The following is a 12,221-nucleotide window of genomic DNA, read 5'->3' on the forward strand; positions in this document are numbered from 1 at the left end:
TGGTTAACAGATGGCATGCTGACCAGTTGGATCCTGAATGTTACAGTGGTTAACAGATGCTATGCTGACCAGTTGGATACTGAATGTTACAGAGGTTAACAGATGGCATGCTGACCAGTTGCATCCTGAATGTTACAGTGGTTAAAAGATAATATGCTAACCAGTTGAATTCTGCATGTTACAGTGGTTAACAGATGGCATGCTGACCAGTTAGACCCTGAATGTTACAGTGATTAATAGATGGCATGCTGACTAGTTGGATCCTGAATATTACAGTGGTTAACAGATGGCATGCTGACCAGTTGGATCCTGAATGTTACAGTGGTTAACAGATGCTATGCTGACCAGTTGGATCCTGAATGTTACAGTAGTTAACAGATGGTATGCTGACCAGTTGGATCCTGAATAATACAGTGGTTAACAGATGGCATGCTGACGAGTTTGACTCTGTATGTAACAGTGGTTAACAGATGTCATGCTGACCAGTTGGACTCTGAATGTTACAGTGGTTAACAGATGGCATGCTGACCAGTTGGATCCTGGTTACAGTGGTTAACAGATGCTATGCTGACCAGTTGGATTCTGAATGTTAAAGTAGTTCACAGATGGTATGCTGGCCAGTTGGATCCTGAATAATACAGTGGTTAACAGATGGCATGCTGACGAGTTTGACTCTGTATGTAACAGTGGTTAACAGATGTCATGCTGACCAGTTGGACTCTGAATGTTACAGTGGCTAACAGATGCTATGCTGACCAGTTGGATCCTGAAAGTTACAGTAGTTAACAGATGCTATGCTGTCCAGTTGGACCCTGAATGTTACAGTGGTTAACAGATGGCATGCTGAGAAGTTGGATTCTGAATGTTGCAGTGGTTAACAGATGGCATGCTGACTAGTTGGACCCTGAATGTTACAGTGCATAACAGATGTCATGCTGACCATTTGGATCTTGAATGTTACAGTGGTTACCAGATGGCATGCTGATCAGTTAGATTCTTAATGTTTCAGTGGTAAACAGATGGCATGCTGACCAGTTGGACGCTGAATGTTAGACTGGTTTAACAGATGCTATGCTGACCAGTTGGATCCTGGTTACAATAGTTAACAGATACTATGCTGACCAGTTGGACACTGAATGTTACAGTGGTTAACAGATGGCATGCTGACCAGTTGGATCCTGAATGTTACAGTGGTTAACAGATGGCATGCTGACCAGTTGGATCCTGAATGATACAGTGGTTAACAGATGGCATGCTGACCAGTTGGACCCTGAATGTTATAGTGGTTAACAGATGGCATGCTGACCAGTTGGATCCTGAATGTTACAGTGGTTAACAGATGGCATGCTGACAAGTTGGACCCTGAATGTTACAGTGGTTAACAGATGGCATGCTGACCAGTTGGATCCTGAATGTTACAGTGGTTAACAGATGGCATGCTGACCAGTTGGATCCTGAATGATACAGTGGTTAACAGATGGCATGCTGACCAGTTGGACTCTGAATGTTACAGTGGTTAACAGATGGCATGCTGACCAGTTGGATCCTGAATGTTACAGTGGTTAACAGATGGCATGCTGACCAGTTGGATCCTGAATGTTACAGTGGTTAACAGATGCTATGCTGACCAGTTGGATCCTGAATGTTACAGTGGTTAACAGATGGCATGCTGACCAGTTGGATCCTGAATGTTACAGTGGTTAACAGATGGTATGCTGACCAGTTGGATCCTGAATGTTACAGTGGTTAACAGATGGCATGCTGACCAGTTGGATCCTGAATGATACAGTGGTTAACAGATGGCATGCTGACCAGTTTGATCCTGAATGTTACAGTGATTAACAGATGTCATGCTGACCAGTTGGATCCTGAATATTACAGTGGTTAACAGATGGCATGCTGACCAGTTGGATCCTGGTTACAGTGGTTAACAGATGCTATGCTGACCAGTTGGATTCTGAATGTTAAAGTAGTTCACAGATGGTATGCTGGCCAGTTGGATCCTGAATAATACAGTGGTTAACAGATGGCATGCTGACCAGTTGGACCCTGAATGTTACAGTGGTTAACAGATGGCATGCTGACCAGTTGGACTCTGAATGTTACAGTGGTTAACAGATGGCATGCTGACCAGTTGGATCCTGGTTACAGTGGTTAACAGATGCAATGCTGACCAGTTGGATTCTGAATGTTATAGTGGTTAACAGATGGTATGCTGGCCAGTTGGATCCTGAATAATACAGTGGTTAACAGATGGCATGCTGACGAGTTTGACTCTGTATGTAACAGTGGTTAACAGATGTCATGCTGACCAGTTGGACACTGAATGTTACAGTGGTTAACAGATGGCATGCTGACCAGTTGGATCCTGAATGTTACAGTGGTTAACAGATGGTATGCTGACCAGTTGGACCCTGAATGTTACAGTAGTTAACAGATGGTATGCTGACCAGTTGGACCCTGAATGTTACAGTGGTTAACAGATGGCATGCTGACCAGTTGGATCCTGACTGTTGCAGTGGTTAACAGATGCTATGCTGACCCATTGGATCCTGGTTACAGTGGTTAACAGATAGTATGCTGACCAGTTTGATCCCAAATGTTACAGTGATTAAAAGATGGTATGCTGACCAGTTGGACCCTGCATGTTACAGTGGTTAACAGATGGCATGCTGACCAGTTGGATCCTGAATGTTACAGTGGTTAACAGATGGCATGCTGACCAGATGGATCCTGAATGTTACAGTGGTTAACAGATGGCATGCTGACCAGTTGTACCCTGAATGTTACTATGGTTAACAGATGGCATTCTGACCAGTTGCATCCTGAATGTTACAGTGGTTAACAGATAATATGCTAACCAGTTGGATCCTGCATGTTACAGTGGTTAACAGATGTCATGCTGACCAGTTGGATCTTGAATGTTACAGTTGTTACCACATGGCAAGCTGACCAGTTGGACACAGAATTTTACAGTGGTTAACATATGGCATGCTGACCAGTTGGATCCTGAATGTTACAGTGGTTAACAAATGCTATGCTGACAAGTTGGATACTGAATGTTACAGAGGTTAACAGATGGCATGCTGACCAGTTGGATCCTGAATGTTACAGTTGTTAACAGATGGCATGCTGACCAGTTGGATCCTGAATTTTACAAGGTTAAAAGATAATATGGTGACCAGTTGGATCCTGAATGATACAGTGGTTAACAGATGGCATGCTGAACAGTTGGACCCTGAATGTTACAGTGGTTAACAGATGGCATGCTGACCAGTTGGACCCTGAATGTTACAGTGTTTAATGGATGGCATGCTGACAATTTGCATCCTGAATGCTACATTGGTCAACACCACCATGAAAGATGCAATGGAGTTTATACAGAAAAATAAAACCTTAGAAAAGACAAACAAAAGGAATGGACTGGAATCTCAACTTCTTTGAAGAGAAATACAACAAGAAATGATTGGTTAATAAATGACAAAAAACAGTAAAAAAATAAAGACAAATGAAAATCAATGCATTTCATGGTCATACATTCTTATTAATTTAATATGCTTGAATACTTATGAACAGGTGCTTAATATTACTTTTTACAAAGTAAGTCAATAATTTCTTTTTTTTCCACACTTCAAATGTTTATTAGTTCCCTTTTTAAAATATTAGAGTTTAATTCATTTAGCTGCAGTATATATGCAATCAAAGCCACTTATTTTCATTTAAAGACTGAAAGGTTTAACTATTTATTTTATTAAAAGTTAATCATTATTATAATGAAACTTAGGTTTGGTGGCACACTTTCTGATATCTTGGCATAGTCGAATAATGTACTATTAAATATAATACAAGATGCAACAAATGACACTAAATAGCATGTTAAGTTACAATCTAGAATCTTAAAATGGTCATGTAGTGTGTTGCTGATAGTATACATAACATGTAATAGCACCCAGGAAAGACATGATATGTTATAAAAACAAGTATAAAAAATTTAGCTCTTTACATATATAAAAGTTACTGGATCACACAACTGTCATTCATTTAATTCATGTTTATAGACTATGTCTCCTTTAAAAAAGGACAGTCTGCTTTATTTTAAACATCTCATACAAATAGTGCTTGCTGAATCATTAAATGTTATTTATTTGAGTGCAATGGCTTTTTAGTGGTTGGGATACTTTGAAATGTTTTTGTTGTTTTTTTTTTTTTTGTGGTTTGGAGGGGTTTGAGGGATTGATGTGATGTGTGGTGGTGGCATGGATTCACTTGTGAGCATTTTTGTGTGAATTGTAACTAATGGACTGTTCATTTCTAAGCCCTTGCCATGAAGACCAGCTTGAAACAACTTAGAATCATGAGCACTTTTTGTGCTGCTGCAGGAGTTCTGAAAATTCTAAGAACTGTTCAGGTTATTTCTTCCTGTCTAAAAGTAAATAATCATAATATTTTGAATCATATGATAAGATGTCAAATAATACAAGTTCGATAATAAGCAAATTACACTGAATTGCATTCTAAACCAGTGTCAGTTATTACATAGTTCTGGATGTTTGCTACTGATAGTAAACATTACATGCAATAGCACTCAGGAAAGTTATGTTGTGTTATAAACAAAGAATAAAAATATAGTTTATTACTTATATAAAAGTTATGGTTGGAATGTTACCACATCATTAGAGTAGCATTCACACTTTTACACGTTAAACTTGGATCACACATAACTGTCATTCTTTTAATGCAAGTTTATATGTTATGTCTCCTTTAAAAAATGACAGAATGCTTTGCATTGAACATATCATGCAGGTAGTGCTTGCTGAGTCATTGGATGTTATTTCTTTGAATGTAGAGGCTTTTTGGTGGTTGACATACTTTGGAGAAGTTTGTTTTTTTTTATTTTTTTTTTGTGTTTTGTTTTGGAGGGGTTTGGGGGGTTGGTGTGTGGGGTAGAGGTAGGTTGGATTCATTCACTCATTAATGTTTTTGTGTGAATTGTAGTTGATAAACTGTTCATTTGCAAGCCCTTGTCATGAGGACCAGCTTGAAGCAGCTTAATTAGAGTCATGAACATTTGTGTGATGCTACAGGAGTTCTGCAAATTCTAAGAACTGTCCAGGTTAATTCTTCCTGTCTACAAGTAAATAATAATATTATTTTAATCATATGCAGATGTCAATGAATACAAGTTAGATAAGCAAAAGGCAGTGAATTCCATTCTAAACCATTGTCAGTTGTTAAGTAGTTCTGAATGCTTGTAGAATACCAAAATGATAGTTTATATACTAGTCTATAGAATGACACTTCTGATAAAAAAGTTAGGATTGTGTTTCTCTGTTATTGCCTCTTTTTAATGATAACAAAACTTTGTATCACAGAACAATTTATTATGGAAAGTTTGAATCTTAAAATAGAAGATTTTTTAGATATTTGTTTAGATACTATTAGACATAACATTTAAGGAAAAAATAAGACTGATTCTAAGAGTAGTACTAGATTAAAGAGTATCAAATATATAACGGTAAATATAAATGCTCTGTTATATGGTACTCTACACTAGGATTATAGTTACAATATAAAACCGAGGATTATAACAATAGTATAAGACATATACAAACAGAAATACAAAGAGATCAGAATAAGTAAATATATTATATAGTTAATGAATATAAATATGCCTATAAGGGTGGGAGGTTGGTATAGTGGTTAAGGTGGTCATCTTATTGGCACAAGGTGCAGAGTTTGATTCTCACATGAGGTGATTGGCTGGGCTTGGGATAGCCCACAAGGACAGTTAGCTTGGTACTAATTTATGAAATTATGAGCCTATGAACAACTTTACACACAGTAAATAAAATAGAAAAAATATATACTTATTTGACTTATAAATTAATAAATATGAAAAGTCCAACTGTCTTCCTCCACCAGGGAGATAATGTAGGGTACAGGGGAAAGAGGATTGTGAAAATATTCAGTTTAGTCAATTTACAATAAATATTCTAATCACCTATTTAGCTTTTCTTATTCATACTAACTCACTGATGGGCTTTTTTAGGATGATGCATACTAAAAATATGAGACACATTAATATGAATCAAAAGCATGAGCTAAGTATTGTTAGTCTAATGGAGAGTTTGAGAGATAGTTTGTCTTTTTCAACAAACTAGGAATATGTTATTTTATGGTAGAATGTTTCAGGGTTATATCACAAGGTAATTTTTTATGTTTCAAAAGTTGTGTCCATAGCTGAAGATTTCATATTGTTATATATAAAGTATATAATACGTTCTGTACATAAATGTGATTTCATTATACCTGTGTTTTTTCTCTCTTATATAAATGTCTGATTTTAAATGCATACCTATTAATAGTAATAGATTAATATCCCATAAAGAGTCTGTTCATATACTTGCAATTACATGAAGCTCAAATAGTATTTCTACAGGAAACACATTTTCTTAATAAAGATGTAAATAAGCTATCATTAAAGAATTATTTGGTTTTAGCAGTTTCTGGCTTTCAAGCTAAAAGAAGACACACCCTCATTTTATGTAAGAACTCACCAGTAATGCCTAAAGTAAAATATACCTATGTTGATAAAAATGATATGTTAAGCATTGCTATAATTGAATGGAACAGAAAACTATATACATTTGTGAACTCTTATTGGATTCCAGGGGTTGGAGCTAAAGATGCAAAAAATTACATAGACACAACAGCCTATTACACGAAAGGTGAAGTCATAATGGTTGGTGATTTTAATTGTATTTTATCAAAGATTCCACTGCAGGACAGAAAGCTGAGAATCACATCTTCAGCCAAGCACTTAACACATTTTGTAAATCTGCGAAACACAAGGTTCCCGAGTCCAAGAAAGTACTGCTCCCAAATGAAACCTTAACGCAAAAGTTTTATTTTAATATACAAACAGCGTTTTCACTACACTCAATAGGTAGCTTCATCAGAGGTTGAAAAAAGCGCGAAAACGGCGCTTTTTAAATACTACGCCCCCTTGCAAATGAGGCTCTGCCTCCACATATTTTTTACATATGTCAATTAATACATAAAGTAAAAACTTAAAGTCAGTGTAATAGCAAGTGAGCACAGTATAAACACAAAAAAATCACTTGTAAGCAGTAGCATACAAATCAAGGAAGCAGCTAGACCTATAAAAAGTCTTAAACCACATGTAGTAAATTTTAAAACATTTGTTCAGTTCAATGTAAAAAATAAAATGTACATGTTCAATTTGTTATTAAATCTATCTACTTTAAATACAATTAAATATAATACCTTCAAATAAAAAGTTGTATATACAAAAGTAAAAGGCAAATGTAACATACTGATAAAAAGCCTTTTAAATCCATATAAAAATAAAATTGTAACCAATATATAAAAAAGCTTATAACAAGAAAACAAACACCATAGTGTTTACATAGGCTAAAACATTAATCGTAAGAGTGGGCAAAAGATGCCCTGTTTTATTTCATTTTGTAAATCTAATGAATTTAAAGGATATATATATATATATATATATATATATATATATATATATATATATATATATATATATATATAAGCTAAGGAAAACAAACTCACTTCAATTTATCCATTATTCATATAGATATGGAGCACAAACAAATACTGATACATTTTTTGTCTCAAACAATTTATCACATATCACAGACGTTTCAATAGTTTCATGTCCATTATCAGACCATAATACTATAATATTTAATATTATTTTAAAAATTGACAATTTAATACATTACAGGAGATTACCAGGGTACATGACTAAATAAAAGGATTCAAGGATTGGTATGTTAAGGAGATCAAAAATGTCCTAGAAATAAACATGAATGGTGAACTATCTGACATTGTGCTGTATGATTCACTAAAAGCTTACTTAAATTGATGAGTTACAAGCTGGCAGATTAGTAAGACAAAGACAAAGAACTGAATACACTATGGGACAAAATAGACATAATAAAGTTGGATCTAAAACCAAATGACATTATCAGTCAGTCTAAACCTAAAAACTTAAATACAAAATATGTTGAAATTCTAAATCATAAAGTTTCAATAAACCTGGAAAAACTTAAACTTTAGGCATATTCATTAAACCCTTTAAGCTTGTATAAACTTGCTCCTAGAGCAAAGGAAATGAATAAACTAAATCATATCAAAGAAATTATAACACATATAAATAATAAAAAACAAAGAACAGATATTAAAGGTATTCTTGAGGGCTTTAAAATATTTTATGAAAATATAAATAATGCAAATAACCTAGATAATGATGATATAGTTGAAACTTTTCTAAGGAAAATATAAATAATAAAATAACAACTGAACAAATAAAAAAAGATAGACCATTCACTTTAACAGAAATAAACCATCAAATAAAAAGTTAAAAAATAATAAAGTGCCAGGCTTAGATGGTCTTATACCAGAAAGATATAAAATACTACCAGATGTTGTTGTTGTTTGTCTTTCAGCTTTTCCCAGTTAGTGGTCGCCACAGAGGAACTCTGGTCCACTAATGATTGGCAGTTGTTTCTTTTTTATGGTGTCGAGTTGCCAGCCTGATGCCCAACCTTCAACAAGGCATGCCCATTCAACGCATGTCTTTTGAATGCCCACTCGACCGCGGGGAGGACATGCAGACTCTACACAGAAGGCACTCCCAACCCAAGCCGGGAATCGAATGGGAGAGCCTCTTGCTGTGAGGCAACAGCGCTACCGCTACACCACCACAGAATTATATATAAAATACTACCAGATAATGCAGCTAAAATATTAGATAAGGTCTATAGAAAAATAAAAACAACTGCTGATGACCCCATCATGCAAATATTCCTTTATATCACCTATTCACTTTTAAATGTGGACTATAAGATGTTCATTTCCATTTTAGCTAATAGAATTAATCTATTTATACCTAAACTAATTAACAATGATCAAATTGGGTTTATTTTAAATAGACAAGTATAGGATAATATAATAAGAATACATACATTAATAGTCTATGCAAATAAAAATAACAAATAACTTTGTATCATTAGTCTTGATTTAGATAAGGCTTTTTTTCTTGGTTAATTGGTTGTACCTGTTTAAATCACTTAAAGTGCATAATTTCTCACCTGAGCTAACTGCATTCATTTCTAAGTTATACAATAACTCACATGCTTATGTTAAATAGGTTATTTTCTTTCTAATGCCTTTAAATTACAAAATGGCAGAAATCAGTGCTGGCCATTATCGTCTTTAATTTTTTGACTTAGCTATAGCACCCTTTGCTAATAGTATTAGATGCAATAATAACATTAATGGAGTCAATATATAAAAAAAGATTTCAGGCTAAAGATTCATCTCTTTGCTGATGATATTTTACTAAAATATATAGAAAAAGCATTAGAACATATAATTAACTCTATGAATCAGTTTGAAGAAATCTTGAACTTATGATCTAAGTACATTATAAAAGAATAATAGTCCATGCACAATATTATAACTTCCATTGGAATATCAGTCAAATGAAATACCTTGGTATAACCATTATGTGTAATAATAAAGGAATGATACAAACAAACTTTCAACAGGTTGTTAATTAAATTTTAAGTTTAGTCACAAATTGGAACAAATTCTTCTTCCCCCTAAAATATTGTTGGTCTTACAGTCTTTAGTAATATCTTCACCAAAATATGATGAGGAAGATAAATAATATTTTACTTTTTTTCTTGGCATCCTAATAAACCAAGAGTTTCCTTTGATTGGCACAGAAAAAGTTGGGATAATGGTGTAATAGGATTCCCTGATATTCAGTTGTATGCTACTTCAACAATTGTAAAAGTTATAGCATTGTGGATAATTTAATTTTATTATTCAAAATTGAAACAAATACATCAAGAAATATTATTAATAAATAATAAATATATCACAACCAGTCATAAACAAATACTTCCTAATAGTTTTATTTGGTTATGAAAAGATGTTTGCATAAATGGAATTACATCCTCTTCTCAAATTCACTATTTAAATAACATAATTTCCTCTTTCCACAAGTTCACATATTCTAACCATTGTGTTAAAGACTTACTTTCTATATTTCCAATTGCATATACAAATGACTGCTTAGAAACTTATAACATCAACAAAATGTGAGTATGTATATATACTTTCGAAAATTGAAACAACAAAGCAACTTAATTTACTGGTATCAGTTCTTAAATGGTACTAATATATATACTGTTGAAAATTTGAAAATTTAACATCCAAATACAATCAAGATTCTGAGAATTGGCTAAGACATTATGAACACAACGATAAATATGATATTTAACCTAGATAAGAAATTCTTCCCAAAATTATTAGAATTCTTAATAAATATCAATAATAATACAATGAAAAATAAATCACATTTGTCACAAATTTATAAAATTATAAAATTCTTAAGTTAGATTTTGCATATTTAGACAATTCCTATTGCAACTATTCCTCAAAAATGAATAATGAAGGCTCCTCTGAAGAAAACAAGAAAATAATATTAAAATCTACAGATAAACCCGCATCTTCATAATACTGAAAACATTTCACTTTTGGAATGCTTCAACAAAGCTTTTGTAACCCCTAACAAAATTACAATTATGTATAATTGAAATAGAATTAAAGGCTGGATATCTGATTCTGATGATTGGAAGCATATGGTATATGAATGTGAAGTCATCTTCCCTTTTTGAAAGCAGTTCATAACTTCATTCAAGCTCTGTGGTCTGATAGATGTAATACTTCTAAATCTTTAGTTTTATTTAATGCTCCAAATCCTAAGATAATTCCAAAGACTCAAGTGTGTCGACTTTTGACTATTGCTGCTATAACCAGAAAAAAGTATTTAGTAAAAATTGGAAAAGTAAGGTTACCCCCTCTAGTGTTGAATTTATTAGTATGGCATCAATTGTCTGCAGTAGTGAGTTGCATACTATAAAGATGAGCACTTCTAAACTTATACATTCATATAAATTTTGGGCTAAATTTAAAGACTTGATGGAAAAATAATGTTGATATCTATAAATTTGATGTATTGATCAGCTGTAGACCTATGTAAATAGTTGTTTGTTTTATAATTTGCTTTATCTATTGTTTTAAAACAAGCAAAAACAATAAAAAATAGTCAGTGAATCTGTCTAATAGCATGTACAAGCATATATGTAGTCTTTGTATATATTCTAAGCATATTTTACAGTGACTGGATCAGATATCATTAGATTGTGAGCACAAAATTAGAACATGCTAGTTGATATTCCAAAAAATGTCTTTAAAAATTGTTAACAACAACTAACTATATTGGATTATGCAGACAACAACTAGAATAATGCCAGTTGCAGAACTGTAAATATGATTGTATCAAAAAAGCTAGAGATGAAAGTATGCATGCATATTAATGAAGCATCTTGTGAACATGAAGACATTCATGAAATCTTTCATGAATATTCAAAGTTTGACAAAGAATTGTATATTTCCAGAGAGCTCAACAAAGCTAGAAGCAATGATAGCATTGGTATTTTTCTGAAAACATAGTTTGTAAGAACCTACTTGAAGTTCTGATATGATTAGCAAATGTAATAACAGAAAGACAACAGTCAAAGAAACAGGATCTAAAACTGCAGTTAATGAAATCCAAGTACCACATCAATGAAGCAAAAAATAAACTCTGACTTCAAATTGCCACCTGCAATTTATTACATTACAAAAAGTGAACAAACTCAAACATTTAAATAGTAAAATAGCAGTTAAAACATGTGACAAAGCCCCAATCCAAAAGCAGATGCAATTAAGCAATTAAAATACTTTCCAATGCATTTAAATGCATATACAATTTAAAATCATAAGACATGAATAAATACATACAATCCTTATATAAAACAGAAGAAACTCATTTATATTGCATCTGTTTCTTAACCAAAATAAGTTTAATACTAACTGATACATTAATACCAGATAAAACATCTGCTTGCAAACAAATGGTCCAAATATATTCTCTTATATCTTATGTGTTGTTCAAATAACAGGAAGCCCTCAGAGAGAGTCATAAAACATTAGCCTTAGGATTCAGATGATATCTTAAAGAACTAGTCTGTTTTATTCCACAGTTTAAGCTGTCTACAAGGAGAGTGATGCATTAAGATTTCACCTGCGACAAACCATCACTTACCTTTAACATACCCTGA

Source organism: Protopterus annectens, chromosome 15.part0, assembly GCF_019279795.1.
Source record: "Protopterus annectens isolate FY-2018-M chromosome 15.part0, PAN1.0, whole genome shotgun sequence".
Lineage (NCBI taxonomy): Eukaryota > Metazoa > Chordata > Ceratodontiformes > Protopteridae > Protopterus > Protopterus annectens.